The 17,889-nt window shown below is 52.1% G+C and overlaps 39 non-coding genes across 39 annotated transcripts; 32 read left to right on the top strand and 7 right to left on the bottom strand.

The window, feature by feature from the left end:
* The first annotated feature begins 112 nt into the window (after positions 1 to 112).
* Positions 113 to 185, top strand: Trnam-cau. Its single transcript has one exon. It is a non-coding gene; the product is annotated as a tRNA-Met (tRNA).
* A 308-nt stretch (positions 186 to 493) lies between these two features.
* Trnae-uuc lies at positions 494 to 565 on the top strand. The gene has a single exon. It is a non-coding gene; the product is annotated as a tRNA-Glu (tRNA).
* Positions 566 to 861: 296 nt separating this feature from the next.
* Trnak-uuu lies at positions 862 to 934 on the top strand. Its single transcript has one exon. It is a non-coding gene; the product is annotated as a tRNA-Lys (tRNA).
* Positions 935 to 1,073: 139 nt separating this feature from the next.
* On the top strand, positions 1,074 to 1,155 carry Trnas-aga. Its single transcript has one exon. It is a non-coding gene; the product is annotated as a tRNA-Ser (tRNA).
* A 276-nt stretch (positions 1,156 to 1,431) lies between these two features.
* Positions 1,432 to 1,503, bottom strand: Trnag-ucc. The gene has a single exon. It is a non-coding gene; the product is annotated as a tRNA-Gly (tRNA).
* Positions 1,504 to 2,480: 977 nt separating this feature from the next.
* Trnam-cau lies at positions 2,481 to 2,553 on the top strand. Its single transcript has one exon. It is a non-coding gene; the product is annotated as a tRNA-Met (tRNA).
* A 308-nt stretch (positions 2,554 to 2,861) lies between these two features.
* On the top strand, positions 2,862 to 2,933 carry Trnae-uuc. Its single transcript has one exon. It is a non-coding gene; the product is annotated as a tRNA-Glu (tRNA).
* Positions 2,934 to 3,229: 296 nt separating this feature from the next.
* Trnak-uuu lies at positions 3,230 to 3,302 on the top strand. Its single transcript has one exon. It is a non-coding gene; the product is annotated as a tRNA-Lys (tRNA).
* A 139-nt stretch (positions 3,303 to 3,441) lies between these two features.
* On the top strand, positions 3,442 to 3,523 carry Trnas-aga. The gene has a single exon. It is a non-coding gene; the product is annotated as a tRNA-Ser (tRNA).
* A 276-nt stretch (positions 3,524 to 3,799) lies between these two features.
* Trnag-ucc lies at positions 3,800 to 3,871 on the bottom strand. The gene has a single exon. It is a non-coding gene; the product is annotated as a tRNA-Gly (tRNA).
* Positions 3,872 to 4,848: 977 nt separating this feature from the next.
* Positions 4,849 to 4,921, top strand: Trnam-cau. Its single transcript has one exon. It is a non-coding gene; the product is annotated as a tRNA-Met (tRNA).
* A 308-nt stretch (positions 4,922 to 5,229) lies between these two features.
* Positions 5,230 to 5,301, top strand: Trnae-uuc. The gene has a single exon. It is a non-coding gene; the product is annotated as a tRNA-Glu (tRNA).
* A 296-nt stretch (positions 5,302 to 5,597) lies between these two features.
* Trnak-uuu lies at positions 5,598 to 5,670 on the top strand. The gene has a single exon. It is a non-coding gene; the product is annotated as a tRNA-Lys (tRNA).
* Positions 5,671 to 5,809: 139 nt separating this feature from the next.
* Trnas-aga lies at positions 5,810 to 5,891 on the top strand. Its single transcript has one exon. It is a non-coding gene; the product is annotated as a tRNA-Ser (tRNA).
* A 276-nt stretch (positions 5,892 to 6,167) lies between these two features.
* Positions 6,168 to 6,239, bottom strand: Trnag-ucc. Its single transcript has one exon. It is a non-coding gene; the product is annotated as a tRNA-Gly (tRNA).
* A 964-nt stretch (positions 6,240 to 7,203) lies between these two features.
* Trnam-cau lies at positions 7,204 to 7,276 on the top strand. The gene has a single exon. It is a non-coding gene; the product is annotated as a tRNA-Met (tRNA).
* A 308-nt stretch (positions 7,277 to 7,584) lies between these two features.
* On the top strand, positions 7,585 to 7,656 carry Trnae-uuc. Its single transcript has one exon. It is a non-coding gene; the product is annotated as a tRNA-Glu (tRNA).
* A 296-nt stretch (positions 7,657 to 7,952) lies between these two features.
* On the top strand, positions 7,953 to 8,025 carry Trnak-uuu. Its single transcript has one exon. It is a non-coding gene; the product is annotated as a tRNA-Lys (tRNA).
* A 139-nt stretch (positions 8,026 to 8,164) lies between these two features.
* On the top strand, positions 8,165 to 8,246 carry Trnas-aga. The gene has a single exon. It is a non-coding gene; the product is annotated as a tRNA-Ser (tRNA).
* A 276-nt stretch (positions 8,247 to 8,522) lies between these two features.
* On the bottom strand, positions 8,523 to 8,594 carry Trnag-ucc. Its single transcript has one exon. It is a non-coding gene; the product is annotated as a tRNA-Gly (tRNA).
* Positions 8,595 to 9,573: 979 nt separating this feature from the next.
* On the top strand, positions 9,574 to 9,646 carry Trnam-cau. The gene has a single exon. It is a non-coding gene; the product is annotated as a tRNA-Met (tRNA).
* Positions 9,647 to 9,954: 308 nt separating this feature from the next.
* On the top strand, positions 9,955 to 10,026 carry Trnae-uuc. Its single transcript has one exon. It is a non-coding gene; the product is annotated as a tRNA-Glu (tRNA).
* A 296-nt stretch (positions 10,027 to 10,322) lies between these two features.
* Trnak-uuu lies at positions 10,323 to 10,395 on the top strand. Its single transcript has one exon. It is a non-coding gene; the product is annotated as a tRNA-Lys (tRNA).
* A 139-nt stretch (positions 10,396 to 10,534) lies between these two features.
* Trnas-aga lies at positions 10,535 to 10,616 on the top strand. The gene has a single exon. It is a non-coding gene; the product is annotated as a tRNA-Ser (tRNA).
* Positions 10,617 to 10,892: 276 nt separating this feature from the next.
* Trnag-ucc lies at positions 10,893 to 10,964 on the bottom strand. The gene has a single exon. It is a non-coding gene; the product is annotated as a tRNA-Gly (tRNA).
* A 978-nt stretch (positions 10,965 to 11,942) lies between these two features.
* On the top strand, positions 11,943 to 12,015 carry Trnam-cau. The gene has a single exon. It is a non-coding gene; the product is annotated as a tRNA-Met (tRNA).
* A 308-nt stretch (positions 12,016 to 12,323) lies between these two features.
* Positions 12,324 to 12,395, top strand: Trnae-uuc. The gene has a single exon. It is a non-coding gene; the product is annotated as a tRNA-Glu (tRNA).
* A 296-nt stretch (positions 12,396 to 12,691) lies between these two features.
* Trnak-uuu lies at positions 12,692 to 12,764 on the top strand. The gene has a single exon. It is a non-coding gene; the product is annotated as a tRNA-Lys (tRNA).
* A 139-nt stretch (positions 12,765 to 12,903) lies between these two features.
* Positions 12,904 to 12,985, top strand: Trnas-aga. The gene has a single exon. It is a non-coding gene; the product is annotated as a tRNA-Ser (tRNA).
* A 276-nt stretch (positions 12,986 to 13,261) lies between these two features.
* On the bottom strand, positions 13,262 to 13,333 carry Trnag-ucc. Its single transcript has one exon. It is a non-coding gene; the product is annotated as a tRNA-Gly (tRNA).
* Positions 13,334 to 14,311: 978 nt separating this feature from the next.
* Trnam-cau lies at positions 14,312 to 14,384 on the top strand. Its single transcript has one exon. It is a non-coding gene; the product is annotated as a tRNA-Met (tRNA).
* Positions 14,385 to 14,692: 308 nt separating this feature from the next.
* Trnae-uuc lies at positions 14,693 to 14,764 on the top strand. The gene has a single exon. It is a non-coding gene; the product is annotated as a tRNA-Glu (tRNA).
* A 296-nt stretch (positions 14,765 to 15,060) lies between these two features.
* Positions 15,061 to 15,133, top strand: Trnak-uuu. Its single transcript has one exon. It is a non-coding gene; the product is annotated as a tRNA-Lys (tRNA).
* Positions 15,134 to 15,272: 139 nt separating this feature from the next.
* Positions 15,273 to 15,354, top strand: Trnas-aga. Its single transcript has one exon. It is a non-coding gene; the product is annotated as a tRNA-Ser (tRNA).
* A 276-nt stretch (positions 15,355 to 15,630) lies between these two features.
* Positions 15,631 to 15,702, bottom strand: Trnag-ucc. Its single transcript has one exon. It is a non-coding gene; the product is annotated as a tRNA-Gly (tRNA).
* Positions 15,703 to 16,680: 978 nt separating this feature from the next.
* On the top strand, positions 16,681 to 16,753 carry Trnam-cau. The gene has a single exon. It is a non-coding gene; the product is annotated as a tRNA-Met (tRNA).
* Positions 16,754 to 17,061: 308 nt separating this feature from the next.
* Trnae-uuc lies at positions 17,062 to 17,133 on the top strand. The gene has a single exon. It is a non-coding gene; the product is annotated as a tRNA-Glu (tRNA).
* Positions 17,134 to 17,429: 296 nt separating this feature from the next.
* Trnak-uuu lies at positions 17,430 to 17,502 on the top strand. Its single transcript has one exon. It is a non-coding gene; the product is annotated as a tRNA-Lys (tRNA).
* Positions 17,503 to 17,641: 139 nt separating this feature from the next.
* Positions 17,642 to 17,723, top strand: Trnas-aga. Its single transcript has one exon. It is a non-coding gene; the product is annotated as a tRNA-Ser (tRNA).
* The last annotated feature ends 166 nt before the right edge of the window (positions 17,724 to 17,889 follow it).

Genomic DNA, 17,889 nt, shown 5'->3' with positions numbered 1-17,889 from the left:
TAGCAAGTAGGGAAAGCACGTGTAGCAACACAACAGATTCTTGAGAAAGCGCGAACTGTCTATCTCTAATATGAGAGACTTACCAAGTTTCCTGTAACGTTACTTGCAACGTGCCTCGGTAGCGCAGTAGGTAGCGCGTAAGTCTCATAATCTTAAGGTCGTGAGTTCGATCCTCACCCGGGGCATTTAATTTGCTGTACATCATGGCTGAATTAACGGCGTTGCTGTTGCTAGGGAACGAACTTAATTGTCGTTCGTTATCCATAAGGAGTCTACGCCTCAGCGTCAATACGTTTATTTCCAATTATGACAACGTACAACTTTGATCTTTCTCCTCCCTTGTTAGGAGTAAAATAATGAATAGTCAATTTCGGGCTGTGCGCCATGCCAGTCTGTAGGCGCAAATATGCTCGCAAACGGAGAACTGCACTGAGTCCAGATTCAGCACGAAATACGAGAGGAGACGGAGAAAACCTCACGCTTATCGAGCAAATCCGGTGTGGTCTAGTGGCTAGGATACCTGGCTTTCACCCAGGAGGCCCGGGTTCGATTCCCGGTACCGGAACGGAAGTTTTTGCGCACACAACGCTCCATGTTTTGGCCTTCGAACTGTCGTTTGTCGCCCACCTTCCGAAGCTTCGACCGAACGTAATCGGGGAAAACAGGCACATGATGCAATTACTGTCGGCACCGGAATAAAGGGAGAAGAGGCACTGGTCCGTGGTTGGGCTGCTACCAGCGTCAGTGGGAAGTCGGTGAAGTCGCCAGTTGCGCCAGAAGCCAGAAATTACCGTAGTACGCCTACACACGCGTTCCAGTTATTTACATTGCTTGCAGCCGCTCCATCCACAACGAGCGTGAGCCCGGATAGCTCAGTCGGTAGAGCATTAGGCTTTTAACCTAGGGGTCCAGGGTTCAAGTCCCTGTCCGGGCGAAGATTTTAACGTTTCCGTAATGGCTCGTCTCGTAGCGATGGTAGCCCTGCCGTAATCAGTGCACGGAGTTCGTTTCCTGTCAACATTCTGCGCAGACCGGTTGGATTTTTCACGATTCCAGGGAAACTTGGGTTACGAGCAGTCGTGGCCGAGTGGTTAAGGCGTCTGACTAGAAATCAGATTCCCTCTGGGAGCGTAGGTTCGAGTCCTACCGACTGCGTCGGATTTTTCTTTTTTTTGTTTAAGAACAACGAGCAGAAAATTTCGCAGATTGCCTGTCGTTTTGGTACCTCTCCACACCTCGCCTCTCACAGCCGTTTATAGTGCCTGTCCTTTTGATAAGGGCGAATTCCAAGCGTCAGCTTTCGCGTCAGCCGAGCAAAGTCGGGACAAGTCGGGACATACTACAGGATGGTCTGCGTGGAGCTACGACGAAAAAAACCTTCATTTAACAGCACCTGGCTCACATACTCATACGAAAAAAACTAGCGCCATTTGCGGTGGCCGGGAATCGAACCCGGATCAACTGCTTGGAAGGCAACTATGCTCACCATTACACCACCACCGCACAGCCGCTGCTCGCAACGCCCCGCTGTGTCGGCTTCCTGCCCGCCAGCAGCGGCCCACGGTGATAGTAGCTGCAGGCGCTTTTCGAGGTAGGAGGGTGCATCCACACGCATTCGGGTAGCGCCTCCACGCACGCTGCGTCTTTGGGCAAGACTAGTCGCCGCGGCCGCAAGGTTACTCACACGATAGAGATGAGCATTCGTTTTAAGGCAGTGTAGTGGAGCACTCCGCGTGTGTAGCACTTTTTTCGGTTGTATCCGACGTCGCTGGGTGGCAATCCCACTTTCCCCTGCAGAAAAGTGCTCGGGAAGCACGGGCAGCTTGACGAGCATCGCTGGTTCAATGGCATGTGCCTCAGTAGTGCAGTAGGCAGCGCGTAAGTCTCATAATCTTAAGGCTTGCCGGCACGATAGCTCAGCGTGTTCGGTCTGAGAGTTATCTGCCCTCTGTAATAAAAGACCGAGTCAACGATGAACTTGAACGGGCGCCATCGGACGTCCGCCCCCAACAAATGCAACGAAAGAAATGAGAAGAAAAAAAAAAAATTGGTGAATGCTCGCTTAGCATGCGGACGGCCCGGGTTCGATTCCCGGCCGATGCATCGTTCTGCTGTTCTCGCTATAATGCTGCCGCGCCGATTCCTCGCCTGAGCTGCGTCAGCCTCAGGAATGTATAGCAGGATTCGCTGTGAGAGGAACCATACACGCAGCACGCAATAGACCGTACTTGAACGGTCGTATGCTATTTCTGAACTCTGACGTCGGCCTGTCCCAACAGGCCGCTGTGTTCAGGTGCCGCAAGGGCGATGTACTGTAACCTCGGGCAGTGCTGCGTTCCGTTGAAAAAACTGCGGCAGCAGTTTAATCTAGCAAGTAGGGAAAGCACGTGTAGCAACACAACAGATTCTTGAGAAAGCGCGAACTGTCTATCTCTAATATGAGAGACTTACCAAGTTTCCTGTAACGTTACTTGCAACGTGCCTCGGTAGCGCAGTAGGTAGCGCGTAAGTCTCATAATCTTAAGGTCGTGAGTTCGATCCTCACCCGGGGCATTTAATTTGCTGTACATCATGGCTGAATTAACGGCGTTGCTGTTGCTAGGGAACGAACTTAATTGTCGTTCGTTATCCATAAGGAGTCTACGCCTCAGCGTCAATACGTTTATTTCCAATTATGACAACGTACAACTTTGATCTTTCTCCTCCCTTGTTAGGAGTAAAATAATGAATAGTCAATTTCGGGCTGTGCGCCATGCCAGTCTGTAGGCGCAAATATGCTCGCAAACGGAGAACTGCACTGAGTCCAGATTCAGCACGAAATACGAGAGGAGACGGAGAAAACCTCACGCTTATCGAGCAAATCCGGTGTGGTCTAGTGGCTAGGATACCTGGCTTTCACCCAGGAGGCCCGGGTTCGATTCCCGGTACCGGAACGGAAGTTTTTGCGCACACAACGCTCCATGTTTTGGCCTTCGAACTGTCGTTTGTCGCCCACCTTCCGAAGCTTCGACCGAACGTAATCGGGGAAAACAGGCACATGATGCAATTACTGTCGGCACCGGAATAAAGGGAGAAGAGGCACTGGTCCGTGGTTGGGCTGCTACCAGCGTCAGTGGGAAGTCGGTGAAGTCGCCAGTTGCGCCAGAAGCCAGAAATTACCGTAGTACGCCTACACACGCGTTCCAGTTATTTACATTGCTTGCAGCCGCTCCATCCACAACGAGCGTGAGCCCGGATAGCTCAGTCGGTAGAGCATTAGGCTTTTAACCTAAGGGTCCAGGGTTCAAGTCCCTGTCCGGGCGAAGATTTTAACGTTTCCGTAATGGCTCGTCTCGTAGCGATGGTAGCCCTGCCGTAATCAGTGCACGGAGTTCGTTTCCTGTCAACATTCTGCGCAGACCGGTTGGATTTTTCACGATTCCAGGGAAACTTGGGTTACGAGCAGTCGTGGCCGAGTGGTTAAGGCGTCTGACTAGAAATCAGATTCCCTCTGGGAGCGTAGGTTCGAGTCCTACCGACTGCGTCGGATTTTTCTTTTTTTTGTTTAAGAACAACGAGCAGAAAATTTCGCAGATTGCCTGTCGTTTTGGTACCTCTCCACACCTCGCCTCTCACAGCCGTTTATAGTGCCTGTCCTTTTGATAAGGGCGAATTCCAAGCGTCAGCTTTCGCGTCAGCCGAGCAAAGTCGGGACAAGTCGGGACATACTACAGGATGGTCTGCGTGGAGCTACGACGAAAAAAACCTTCATTTAACAGCACCTGGCTCACATACTCATACGAAAAAAACTAGCGCCATTTGCGGTGGCCGGGAATCGAACCCGGATCAACTGCTTGGAAGGCAACTATGCTCACCATTACACCACCACCGCACAGCCGCTGCTCGCAACGCCCCGCTGTGTCGGCTTCCTGCCCGCCAGCAGCGGCCCACGGTGATAGTAGCTGCAGGCGCTTTTCGAGGTAGGAGGGTGCATCCACACGCATTCGGGTAGCGCCTCCACGCACGCTGCGTCTTTGGGCAAGACTAGTCGCCGCGGCCGCAAGGTTACTCACACGATAGAGATGAGCATTCGTTTTAAGGCAGTGTAGTGGAGCACTCCGCGTGTGTAGCACTTTTTTCGGTTGTATCCGACGTCGCTGGGTGGCAATCCCACTTTCCCCTGCAGAAAAGTGCTCGGGAAGCACGGGCAGCTTGACGAGCATCGCTGGTTCAATGGCATGTGCCTCAGTAGTGCAGTAGGCAGCGCGTAAGTCTCATAATCTTAAGGCTTGCCGGCACGATAGCTCAGCGTGTTCGGTCTGAGAGTTATCTGCCCTCTGTAATAAAAGACCGAGTCAACGATGAACTTGAACGGGCGCCATCGGACGTCCGCCCCCAACAAATGCAACGAAAGAAATGAGAAGAAAAAAAAAAAATTGGTGAATGCTCGCTTAGCATGCGGACGGCCCGGGTTCGATTCCCGGCCGATGCATCGTTCTGCTGTTCTCGCTATAATGCTGCCGCGCCGATTCCTCGCCTGAGCTGCGTCAGCCTCAGGAATGTATAGCAGGATTCGCTGTGAGAGGAACCATACACGCAGCACGCAATAGACCGTACTTGAACGGTCGTATGCTATTTCTGAACTCTGACGTCGGCCTGTCCCAACAGGCCGCTGTGTTCAGGTGCCGCAAGGGCGATGTACTGTAACCTCGGGCAGTGCTGCGTTCCGTTGAAAAAACTGCGGCAGCAGTTTAATCTAGCAAGTAGGGAAAGCACGTGTAGCAACACAACAGATTCTTGAGAAAGCGCGAACTGTCTATCTCTAATATGAGAGACTTACCAAGTTTCCTGTAACGTTACTTGCAACGTGCCTCGGTAGCGCAGTAGGTAGCGCGTAAGTCTCATAATCTTAAGGTCGTGAGTTCGATCCTCACCCGGGGCATTTAATTTGCTGTACATCATGGCTGAATTAACGGCGTTGCTGTTGCTAGGGAACGAACTTAATTGTCGTTCGTTATCCATAAGGAGTCTACGCCTCAGCGTCAATACGTTTATTTCCAATTATGACAACGTACAACTTTGATCTTTCTCCTCCCTTGTTAGGAGTAAAATAATGAATAGTCAATTTCGGGCTGTGCGCCATGCCAGTCTGTAGGCGCAAATATGCTCGCAAACGGAGAACTGCACTGAGTCCAGATTCAGCACGAAATACGAGAGGAGACGGAGAAAACCTCACGCTTATCGAGCAAATCCGGTGTGGTCTAGTGGCTAGGATACCTGGCTTTCACCCAGGAGGCCCGGGTTCGATTCCCGGTACCGGAACGGAAGTTTTTGCGCACACAACGCTCCATGTTTTGGCCTTCGAACTGTCGTTTGTCGCCCACCTTCCGAAGCTTCGACCGAACGTAATCGGGGAAAACAGGCACATGATGCAATTACTGTCGGCACCGGAATAAAGGGAGAAGAGGCACTGGTCCGTGGTTGGGCTGCTACCAGCGTCAGTGGGAAGTCGGTGAAGTCGCCAGTTGCGCCAGAAGCCAGAAATTACCGTAGTACGCCTACACACGCGTTCCAGTTATTTACATTGCTTGCAGCCGCTCCATCCACAACGAGCGTGAGCCCGGATAGCTCAGTCGGTAGAGCATTAGGCTTTTAACCTAGGGGTCCAGGGTTCAAGTCCCTGTCCGGGCGAAGATTTTAACGTTTCCGTAATGGCTCGTCTCGTAGCGATGGTAGCCCTGCCGTAATCAGTGCACGGAGTTCGTTTCCTGTCAACATTCTGCGCAGACCGGTTGGATTTTTCACGATTCCAGGGAAACTTGGGTTACGAGCAGTCGTGGCCGAGTGGTTAAGGCGTCTGACTAGAAATCAGATTCCCTCTGGGAGCGTAGGTTCGAGTCCTACCGACTGCGTCGGATTTTTCTTTTTTTTGTTTAAGAACAACGAGCAGAAAATTTCGCAGATTGCCTGTCGTTTTGGTACCTCTCCACACCTCGCCTCTCACAGCCGTTTATAGTGCCTGTCCTTTTGATAAGGGCGAATTCCAAGCGTCAGCTTTCGCGTCAGCCGAGCAAAGTCGGGACAAGTCGGGACATACTACAGGATGGTCTGCGTGGAGCTACGACGAAAAAAACCTTCATTTAACAGCACCTGGCTCACATACTCATACGAAAAAAACTAGCGCCATTTGCGGTGGCCGGGAATCGAACCCGGATCAACTGCTTGGAAGGCAACTATGCTCACCATTACACCACCACCGCACAGCCGCTGCTCGCAACGCCCCGCTGTGTCGGCTTCCTGCCCGCCAGCAGCGGCCCACGGTGATAGTAGCTGCAGGCGCTTTTCGAGGTAGGAGGGTGCATCCACACGCATTCGGGTAGCGCCTCCACGCACGCTGCGTCTTTGGGCAAGACTAGTCGCCGCGGCCGCAAGGTTACTCACACGATAGAGATGAGCATTCGTTTTAAGGCAGTGTAGTGGAGCACTCCGCGTGTGTAGCACTTTTTTCGGTTGTATCCGACGTCGCTGGGTGGCAATCCCACTTTCCCCTGCAGAAAAGTGCTCGGGAAGCACGGGCAGCTTGACGAGCATCGCTGGTTCAATGGCATGTGCCTCAGTAGTGCAGTAGGCAGCGCGTAAGTCTCATAATCTTAAGGCTTGCCGGCACGATAGCTCAGCGTGTTCGGTCTGAGAGTTATCTGCCCTCTGTAATAAAAGACCGAGTCAACGATGAACTTGAACGGGCGCCCCCAACAAATGCAACGAAAGAAATGAGAAGAAAAAAAAAAAAATTGGTGAATGCTCGCTTAGCATGCGGACGGCCCGGGTTCGATTCCCGGCCGATGCATCGTTCTGCTGTTCTCGCTATAATGCTGCCGCGCCGATTCCTCGCCTGAGCTGCGTCAGCCTCAGGAATGTATAGCAGGATTCGCTGTGAGAGGAACCATACACGCAGCACGCAATAGACCGTACTTGAACGGTCGTATGCTATTTCTGAACTCTGACGTCGGCCTGTCCCAACAGGCCGCTGTGTTCAGGTGCCGCAAGGGCGATGTACTGTAACCTCGGGCAGTGCTGCGTTCCGTTGAAAAAACTGCGGCAGCAGTTTAATCTAGCAAGTAGGGAAAGCACGTGTAGCAACACAACAGATTCTTGAGAAAGCGCGAACTGTCTATCTCTAATATGAGAGACTTACCAAGTTTCCTGTAACGTTACTTGCAACGTGCCTCGGTAGTGCAGTAGGTAGCGCGTAAGTCTCATAATCTTAAGGTCGTGAGTTCGATCCTCACCCGGGGCATTTAATTTGCTGTACATCATGGCTGAATTAACGGCGTTGCTGTTGCTAGGGAACGAACTTAATTGTCGTTCGTTATCCATAAGGAGTCTACGCCTCAGCGTCAATACGTTTATTTCCAATTATGACAACGTACAACTTTGATCTTTCTCCTCCCTTGTTAGGAGTAAAATAATGAATAGTCAATTTCGGGCTGTGCGCCATGCCAGTCTGTAGGCGCAAATATGCTCGCAAACGGAGAACTGCACTGAGTCCAGATTCAGCACGAAATACGAGAGGAGACGGAGAAAACCTCACGCTTATCGAGCAAATCCGGTGTGGTCTAGTGGCTAGGATACCTGGCTTTCACCCAGGAGGCCCGGGTTCGATTCCCGGTACCGGAACGGAAGTTTTTGCGCACACAACGCTCCATGTTTTGGCCTTCGAACTGTCGTTTGTCGCCCACCTTCCGAAGCTTCGACCGAACGTAATCGGGGAAAACAGGCACATGATGCAATTACTGTCGGCACCGGAATAAAGGGAGAAGAGGCACTGGTCCGTGGTTGGGCTGCTACCAGCGTCAGTGGGAAGTCGGTGAAGTCGCCAGTTGCGCCAGAAGCCAGAAATTACCGTAGTACGCCTACACACGCGTTCCAGTTATTTACATTGCTTGCAGCCGCTCCATCCACAACGAGCGTGAGCCCGGATAGCTCAGTCGGTAGAGCATTAGGCTTTTAACCTAGGGGTCCAGGGTTCAAGTCCCTGTCCGGGCGAAGATTTTAACGTTTCCGTAATGGCTCGTCTCGTAGCGATGGTAGCCCTGCCGTAATCAGTGCACGGAGTTCGTTTCCTGTCAACATTCTGCGCAGACCGGTTGGATTTTTCACGATTCCAGGGAAACTTGGGTTACGAGCAGTCGTGGCCGAGTGGTTAAGGCGTCTGACTAGAAATCAGATTCCCTCTGGGAGCGTAGGTTCGAGTCCTACCGACTGCGTCGGATTTTTCTTTTTTTTGTTTAAGAACAACGAGCAGAAAATTTCGCAGATTGCCTGTCGTTTTGGTACCTCTCCACACCTCGCCTCTCACAGCCGTTTATAGTGCCTGTCCTTTTGATAAGGGCGAATTCCAAGCGTCAGCTTTCGCGTCAGCCGAGCAAAGTCGGGACAAGTCGGGACATACTACAGGATGGTCTGCGTGGAGCTACGACGAAAAAAACCTTCATTTAACAGCACCTGGCTCACATACTCATACGAAAAAAACTAGCGCCATTTGCGGTGGCCGGGAATCGAACCCGGATCAACTGCTTGGAAGGCAACTATGCTCACCATTACACCACCACCGCACAGCCGCTGCTCGCAACGCCCCGCTGTGTCGGCTTCCTGCCCGCCAGCAGCGGCCCACGGTGATAGTAGCTGCAGGCGCTTTTCGAGGTAGGAGGGTGCATCCACACGCATTCGGGTAGCGCCTCCACGCACGCTGCGTCTTTGGGCAAGACTAGTCGCCGCGGCCGCAAGGTTACTCACACGATAGAGATGAGCATTCGTTTTAAGGCAGTGTAGTGGAGCACTCCGCGTGTGTAGCACTTTTTTCGGTTGTATCCGACGTCGCTGGGTGGCAATCCCACTTTCCCCTGCAGAAAAGTGCTCGGGAAGCACGGGCAGCTTGACGAGCATCGCTGGTTCAATGGCATGTGCCTCAGTAGTGCAGTAGGCAGCGCGTAAGTCTCATAATCTTAAGGCTTGCCGGCACGATAGCTCAGCGTGTTCGGTCTGAGAGTTATCTGCCCTCTGTAATAAAAGACCGAGTCAACGATGAACTTGAACGGGCGCCATCGGACGTCCGCCCCCAACAAATGCAACGAAAGAAATGAGAAGAAAAAAAAAAAAAATTGGTGAATGCTCGCTTAGCATGCGGACGGCCCGGGTTCGATTCCCGGCCGATGCATCGTTCTGCTGTTCTCGCTATAATGCTGCCGCGCCGATTCCTCGCCTGAGCTGCGTCAGCCTCAGGAATGTATAGCAGGATTCGCTGTGAGAGGAACCATACACGCAGCACGCAATAGACCGTACTTGAACGGTCGTATGCTATTTCTGAACTCTGACGTCGGCCTGTCCCAACAGGCCGCTGTGTTCAGGTGCCGCAAGGGCGATGTACTGTAACCTCGGGCAGTGCTGCGTTCCGTTGAAAAAACTGCGGCAGCAGTTTAATCTAGCAAGTAGGGAAAGCACGTGTAGCAACACAACAGATTCTTGAGAAAGCGCGAACTGTCTATCTCTAATATGAGAGACTTACCAAGTTTCCTGTAACGTTACTTGCAACGTGCCTCGGTAGCGCAGTAGGTAGCGCGTAAGTCTCATAATCTTAAGGTCGTGAGTTCGATCCTCACCCGGGGCATTTAATTTGCTGTACATCATGGCTGAATTAACGGCGTTGCTGTTGCTAGGGAACGAACTTAATTGTCGTTCGTTATCCATAAGGAGTCTACGCCTCAGCGTCAATACGTTTATTTCCAATTATGACAACGTACAACTTTGATCTTTCTCCTCCCTTGTTAGGAGTAAAATAATGAATAGTCAATTTCGGGCTGTGCGCCATGCCAGTCTGTAGGCGCAAATATGCTCGCAAACGGAGAACTGCACTGAGTCCAGATTCAGCACGAAATACGAGAGGAGACGGAGAAAACCTCACGCTTATCGAGCAAATCCGGTGTGGTCTAGTGGCTAGGATACCTGGCTTTCACCCAGGAGGCCCGGGTTCGATTCCCGGTACCGGAACGGAAGTTTTTGCGCACACAACGCTCCATGTTTTGGCCTTCGAACTGTCGTTTGTCGCCCACCTTCCGAAGCTTCGACCGAACGTAATCGGGGAAAACAGGCACATGATGCAATTACTGTCGGCACCGGAATAAAGGGAGAAGAGGCACTGGTCCGTGGTTGGGCTGCTACCAGCGTCAGTGGGAAGTCGGTGAAGTCGCCAGTTGCGCCAGAAGCCAGAAATTACCGTAGTACGCCTACACACGCGTTCCAGTTATTTACATTGCTTGCAGCCGCTCCATCCACAACGAGCGTGAGCCCGGATAGCTCAGTCGGTAGAGCATTAGGCTTTTAACCTAAGGGTCCAGGGTTCAAGTCCCTGTCCGGGCGAAGATTTTAACGTTTCCGTAATGGCTCGTCTCGTAGCGATGGTAGCCCTGCCGTAATCAGTGCACGGAGTTCGTTTCCTGTCAACATTCTGCGCAGACCGGTTGGATTTTTCACGATTCCAGGGAAACTTGGGTTACGAGCAGTCGTGGCCGAGTGGTTAAGGCGTCTGACTAGAAATCAGATTCCCTCTGGGAGCGTAGGTTCGAGTCCTACCGACTGCGTCGGATTTTTCTTTTTTTTGTTTAAGAACAACGAGCAGAAAATTTCGCAGATTGCCTGTCGTTTTGGTACCTCTCCACACCTCGCCTCTCACAGCCGTTTATAGTGCCTGTCCTTTTGATAAGGGCGAATTCCAAGCGTCAGCTTTCGCGTCAGCCGAGCAAAGTCGGGACAAGTCGGGACATACTACAGGATGGTCTGCGTGGAGCTACGACGAAAAAAACCTTCATTTAACAGCACCTGGCTCACATACTCATACGAAAAAAACTAGCGCCATTTGCGGTGGCCGGGAATCGAACCCGGATCAACTGCTTGGAAGGCAACTATGCTCACCATTACACCACCACCGCACAGCCGCTGCTCGCAACGCCCCGCTGTGTCGGCTTCCTGCCCGCCAGCAGCGGCCCACGGTGATAGTAGCTGCAGGCGCTTTTCGAGGTAGGAGGGTGCATCCACACGCATTCGGGTAGCGCCTCCACGCACGCTGCGTCTTTGGGCAAGACTAGTCGCCGCGGCCGCAAGGTTACTCACACGATAGAGATGAGCATTCGTTTTAAGGCAGTGTAGTGGAGCACTCCGCGTGTGTAGCACTTTTTTCGGTTGTATCCGACGTCGCTGGGTGGCAATCCCACTTTCCCCTGCAGAAAAGTGCTCGGGAAGCACGGGCAGCTTGACGAGCATCGCTGGTTCAATGGCATGTGCCTCAGTAGTGCAGTAGGCAGCGCGTAAGTCTCATAATCTTAAGGCTTGCCGGCACGATAGCTCAGCGTGTTCGGTCTGAGAGTTATCTGCCCTCTGTAATAAAAGACCGAGTCAACGATGAACTTGAACGGGCGCCATCGGACGTCCGCCCCCAACAAATGCAACGAAAGAAATGAGAAGAAAAAAAAAAAAATTGGTGAATGCTCGCTTAGCATGCGGACGGCCCGGGTTCGATTCCCGGCCGATGCATCGTTCTGCTGTTCTCGCTATAATGCTGCCGCGCCGATTCCTCGCCTGAGCTGCGTCAGCCTCAGGAATGTATAGCAGGATTCGCTGTGAGAGGAACCATACACGCAGCACGCAATAGACCGTACTTGAACGGTCGTATGCTATTTCTGAACTCTGACGTCGGCCTGTCCCAACAGGCCGCTGTGTTCAGGTGCCGCAAGGGCGATGTACTGTAACCTCGGGCAGTGCTGCGTTCCGTTGAAAAAACTGCGGCAGCAGTTTAATCTAGCAAGTAGGGAAAGCACGTGTAGCAACACAACAGATTCTTGAGAAAGCGCGAACTGTCTATCTCTAATATGAGAGACTTACCAAGTTTCCTGTAACGTTACTTGCAACGTGCCTCGGTAGCGCAGTAGGTAGCGCGTAAGTCTCATAATCTTAAGGTCGTGAGTTCGATCCTCACCCGGGGCATTTAATTTGCTGTACATCATGGCTGAATTAACGGCGTTGCTGTTGCTAGGGAACGAACTTAATTGTCGTTCGTTATCCATAAGGAGTCTACGCCTCAGCGTCAATACGTTTATTTCCAATTATGACAACGTACAACTTTGATCTTTCTCCTCCCTTGTTAGGAGTAAAATAATGAATAGTCAATTTCGGGCTGTGCGCCATGCCAGTCTGTAGGCGCAAATATGCTCGCAAACGGAGAACTGCACTGAGTCCAGATTCAGCACGAAATACGAGAGGAGACGGAGAAAACCTCACGCTTATCGAGCAAATCCGGTGTGGTCTAGTGGCTAGGATACCTGGCTTTCACCCAGGAGGCCCGGGTTCGATTCCCGGTACCGGAACGGAAGTTTTTGCGCACACAACGCTCCATGTTTTGGCCTTCGAACTGTCGTTTGTCGCCCACCTTCCGAAGCTTCGATCGAACGTAATCGGGGAAAACAGGCACATGATGCAATTACTGTCGGCACCGGAATAAAGGGAGAAGAGGCACTGGTCCGTGGTTGGGCTGCTACCAGCGTCAGTGGGAAGTCGGTGAAGTCGCCAGTTGCGCCAGAAGCCAGAAATTACCGTAGTACGCCTACACACGCGTTCCAGTTATTTACATTGCTTGCAGCCGCTCCATCCACAACGAGCGTGAGCCCGGATAGCTCAGTCGGTAGAGCATTAGGCTTTTAACCTAAGGGTCCAGGGTTCAAGTCCCTGTCCGGGCGAAGATTTTAACGTTTCCGTAATGGCTCGTCTCGTAGCGATGGTAGCCCTGCCGTAATCAGTGCACGGAGTTCGTTTCCTGTCAACATTCTGCGCAGACCGGTTGGATTTTTCACGATTCCAGGGAAACTTGGGTTACGAGCAGTCGTGGCCGAGTGGTTAAGGCGTCTGACTAGAAATCAGATTCCCTCTGGGAGCGTAGGTTCGAGTCCTACCGACTGCGTCGGATTTTTCTTTTTTTTGTTTAAGAACAACGAGCAGAAAATTTCGCAGATTGCCTGTCGTTTTGGTACCTCTCCACACCTCGCCTCTCACAGCCGTTTATAGTGCCTGTCCTTTTGATAAGGGCGAATTCCAAGCGTCAGCTTTCGCGTCAGCCGAGCAAAGTCGGGACAAGTCGGGACATACTACAGGATGGTCTGCGTGGAGCTACGACGAAAAAAACCTTCATTTAACAGCACCTGGCTCACATACTCATACGAAAAAAACTAGCGCCATTTGCGGTGGCCGGGAATCGAACCCGGATCAACTGCTTGGAAGGCAACTATGCTCACCATTACACCACCACCGCACAGCCGCTGCTCGCAACGCCCCGCTGTGTCGGCTTCCTGCCCGCCAGCAGCGGCCCACGGTGATAGTAGCTGCAGGCGCTTTTCGAGGTAGGAGGGTGCATCCACACGCATTCGGGTAGCGCCTCCACGCACGCTGCGTCTTTGGGCAAGACTAGTCGCCGCGGCCGCAAGGTTACTCACACGATAGAGATGAGCATTCGTTTTAAGGCAGTGTAGTGGAGCACTCCGCGTGTGTAGCACTTTTTTCGGTTGTATCCGACGTCGCTGGGTGGCAATCCCACTTTCCCCTGCAGAAAAGTGCTCGGGAAGCACGGGCAGCTTGACGAGCATCGCTGGTTCAATGGCATGTGCCTCAGTAGTGCAGTAGGCAGCGCGTAAGTCTCATAATCTTAAGGCTTGCCGGCACGATAGCTCAGCGTGTTCGGTCTGAGAGTTATCTGCCCTCTGTAATAAAAGACCGAGTCAACGATGAACTTGAACGGGCGCCATCGGACGTCCGCCCCCAACAAATGCAACGAAAGAAATGAGAAGAAAAAAAAAAAAATTGGTGAATGCTCGCTTAGCATGCGGACGGCCCGGGTTCGATTCCCGGCCGATGCATCGTTCTGCTGTTCTCGCTATAATGCTGCCGCGCCGATTCCTCGCCTGAGCTGCGTCAGCCTCAGGAATGTATAGCAGGATTCGCTGTGAGAGGAACCATACACGCAGCACGCAATAGACCGTACTTGAACGGTCGTATGCTATTTCTGAACTCTGACGTCGGCCTGTCCCAACAGGCCGCTGTGTTCAGGTGCCGCAAGGGCGATGTACTGTAACCTCGGGCAGTGCTGCGTTCCGTTGAAAAAACTGCGGCAGCAGTTTAATCTAGCAAGTAGGGAAAGCACGTGTAGCAACACAACAGATTCTTGAGAAAGCGCGAACTGTCTATCTCTAATATGAGAGACTTACCAAGTTTCCTGTAACGTTACTTGCAACGTGCCTCGGTAGCGCAGTAGGTAGCGCGTAAGTCTCATAATCTTAAGGTCGTGAGTTCGATCCTCACCCGGGGCATTTAATTTGCTGTACATCATGGCTGAATTAACGGCGTTGCTGTTGCTAGGGAACGAACTTAATTGTCGTTCGTTATCCATAAGGAGTCTACGCCTCAGCGTCAATACGTTTATTTCCAATTATGACAACGTACAACTTTGATCTTTCTCCTCCCTTGTTAGGAGTAAAATAATGAATAGTCAATTTCGGGCTGTGCGCCATGCCAGTCTGTAGGCGCAAATATGCTCGCAAACGGAGAACTGCACTGAGTCCAGATTCAGCACGAAATACGAGAGGAGACGGAGAAAACCTCACGCTTATCGAGCAAATCCGGTGTGGTCTAGTGGCTAGGATACCTGGCTTTCACCCAGGAGGCCCGGGTTCGATTCCCGGTACCGGAACGGAAGTTTTTGCGCACACAACGCTCCATGTTTTGGCCTTCGAACTGTCGTTTGTCGCCCACCTTCCGAAGCTTCGACCGAACGTAATCGGGGAAAACAGGCACATGATGCAATTACTGTCGGCACCGGAATAAAGGGAGAAGAGGCACTGGTCCGTGGTTGGGCTGCTACCAGCGTCAGTGGGAAGTCGGTGAAGTCGCCAGTTGCGCCAGAAGCCAGAAATTACCGTAGTACGCCTACACACGCGTTCCAGTTATTTACATTGCTTGCAGCCGCTCCATCCACAACGAGCGTGAGCCCGGATAGCTCAGTCGGTAGAGCATTAGGCTTTTAACCTAAGGGTCCAGGGTTCAAGTCCCTGTCCGGGCGAAGATTTTAACGTTTCCGTAATGGCTCGTCTCGTAGCGATGGTAGCCCTGCCGTAATCAGTGCACGGAGTTCGTTTCCTGTCAACATTCTGCGCAGACCGGTTGGATTTTTCACGATTCCAGGGAAACTTGGGTTACGAGCAGTCGTGGCCGAGTGGTTAAGGCGTCTGACTAGAAATCAGATTCCCTCTGGGAGCGTAGGTTCGAGTCCTACCGACTGCGTCGGATTTTTCTTTTTTTTGTTTAAGAACAACGAGCAGAAAATTTCGCAGATTGCCTGTCGTTTTGGTACCTCTCCACACCTCGCCTCTCACAGCCGTTTATAGTGCCTGTCCTTTTGATAAGGGCGAATTCCAAGCGTCAGCTTTCGCGTCAGCCGAGCAAAGTCGGGACAAGTCGGGACATACTACAGGATGGTCTGCGTGGAGCTACGACGAAAAAAACCTTCATTTAACAGCACCTGGCTCACATACTCATACGAAAAAAACTAGCGCCATTTGCGGTGGCCGGGAATCGAACCCGGATCAACTGCTTGGAAGGCAACTATGCTCACCATTACACCACCACCGCACAGCCGCTGCTCGCAACGCCCCGCTGTGTCGGCTTCCTGCCCGCCAGCAGCGGCCCACGGTGATAGTAGCTGCAGGCGCTTTTCGAGGTAGGAGGGTGCATCCACACGCATTCGGGTAGCGCCTCCACGCACGCTGCGTCTTTGGGCAAGACTAGTCGCCGCGGCCGCAAGGTTACTCACACGATAGAGATGAGCATTCGTTTTAAGGCAGTGTAGTGGAGCACTCCGCGTGTGTAGCACTTTTTTCGGTTGTATCCGACGTCGCTGGGTGGCAATCCCACTTTCCCCTGCAGAAAAGTGCTCGGGAAGCACGGGCAGCTTGACGAGCATCGCTGGTTCAATGGCATGTGCCTCAGTAGTGCAGTAGGCAGCGCGTAAGTCTCATAATCTTAAGGCTTGCCGGCACGATAGCTCAGCGTGTTCGGTCTGAGAGTTATCTGCCCTCTGTAATAAAAGACCGAGTCAACGATGAACTTGAACGGGCGCCATCGGACGTCCGCCCCCAACAAATGCAACGAAAGAAATGAGAAGAAAAAAAAAAAAATTGGTGAATGCTCGCTTAGCATGCGGACGGCCCGGGTTCGATTCCCGGCCGATGCATCGTTCTGCTGTTCTCGCTATAATGCTGCCGCGCCGATTCCTCGCCTGAGCTGCGTCAGCCTCAGGAATGTATAGCAGGATTCGCTGTGAGAGGAACCATACACGCAGCACGCAATAGACCGTACTTGAACGGTCGTATGCTATTTCTGAACTCTGACGTCGGCCTGTCCCAACAGGCCGCTGTGTTCAGGTGCCGCAAGGGCGATGTACTGTAACCTCGGGCAGTGCTGCGTTCCGTTGAAAAAACTGCGGCAGCAGTTTAATCTAGCAAGTAGGGAAAGCACGTGTAGCAACACAACAGATTCTTGAGAAAGCGCGAACTGTCTATCTCTAATATGAGAGACTTACCAAGTTTCCTGTAACGTTACTTGCAACGTGCCTCGGTAGCGCAGTAGGTAGCGCGTAAGTCTCATAATCTTAAGGTCGTGAGTTCGATCCTCACCCGGGGCATTTAATTTGCTGTACATCATGGCTGAATTAACGGCGTTGCTGTTGCTAGGGAACGAACTTAATTGTCGTTCGTTATCCATAAGGAGTCTACGCCTCAGCGTCAATACGTTTATTTCCAATTATGACAACGTACAACTTTGATCTTTCTCCTCCCTTGTTAGGAGTAAAATAATGAATAGTCAATTTCGGGCTGTGCGCCATGCCAGTCTGTAGGCGCAAATATGCTCGCAAACGGAGAACTGCACTGAGTCCAGATTCAGCACGAAATACGAGAGGAGACGGAGAAAACCTCACGCTTATCGAGCAAATCCGGTGTGGTCTAGTGGCTAGGATACCTGGCTTTCACCCAGGAGGCCCGGGTTCGATTCCCGGTACCGGAACGGAAGTTTTTGCGCACACAACGCTCCATGTTTTGGCCTTCGAACTGTCGTTTGTCGCCCACCTTCCGAAGCTTCGACCGAACGTAATCGGGGAAAACAGGCACATGATGCAATTACTGTCGGCACCGGAATAAAGGGAGAAGAGGCACTGGTCCGTGGTTGGGCTGCTACCAGCGTCAGTGGGAAGTCGGTGAAGTCGCCAGTTGCGCCAGAAGCCAGAAATTACCGTAGTACGCCTACACACGCGTTCCAGTTATTTACATTGCTTGCAGCCGCTCCATCCACAACGAGCGTGAGCCCGGATAGCTCAGTCGGTAGAGCATTAGGCTTTTAACCTAGGGGTCCAGGGTTCAAGTCCCTGTCCGGGCGAAGATTTTAACGTTTCCGTAATGGCTCGTCTCGTAGCGATGGTAGCCCTGCCGTAATCAGTGCACGGAGTTCGTTTCCTGTCAACATTCTGCGCAGACCGGTTGGATTTTTCACGATTCCAGGGAAACTTGGGTTACGAGCAGTCGTGGCCGAGTGGTTAAGGCGTCTGACTAGAAATCAGATTCCCTCTGGGAGCGTAGGTTCGAGTCCTACCGACTGCGTCGGATTTTTCTTTTTTTTGTTTAAGAACAACGAGCAGAAAATTTCGCAGATTGCCTGTCGTTTTGGTACCTCTCCACACCTCGCCTCTCACAGCCGTTTATAGTGCCTGTCCTTTTGATAAGGGCGAATTCCAAGCGTCAGCTTTCGCGTCAGCCGAGCAAAGTC

The sequence above is a fragment of the Schistocerca piceifrons genome, unplaced genomic scaffold (genome assembly GCF_021461385.2).
Source record: "Schistocerca piceifrons isolate TAMUIC-IGC-003096 unplaced genomic scaffold, iqSchPice1.1 HiC_scaffold_1023, whole genome shotgun sequence".
NCBI classification, from domain to species: domain Eukaryota; kingdom Metazoa; phylum Arthropoda; class Insecta; order Orthoptera; family Acrididae; genus Schistocerca; species Schistocerca piceifrons.
Note: the sequence above shows the minus strand (reverse complement) of the source record. Positions and strands in the feature narration are given on the sequence as shown.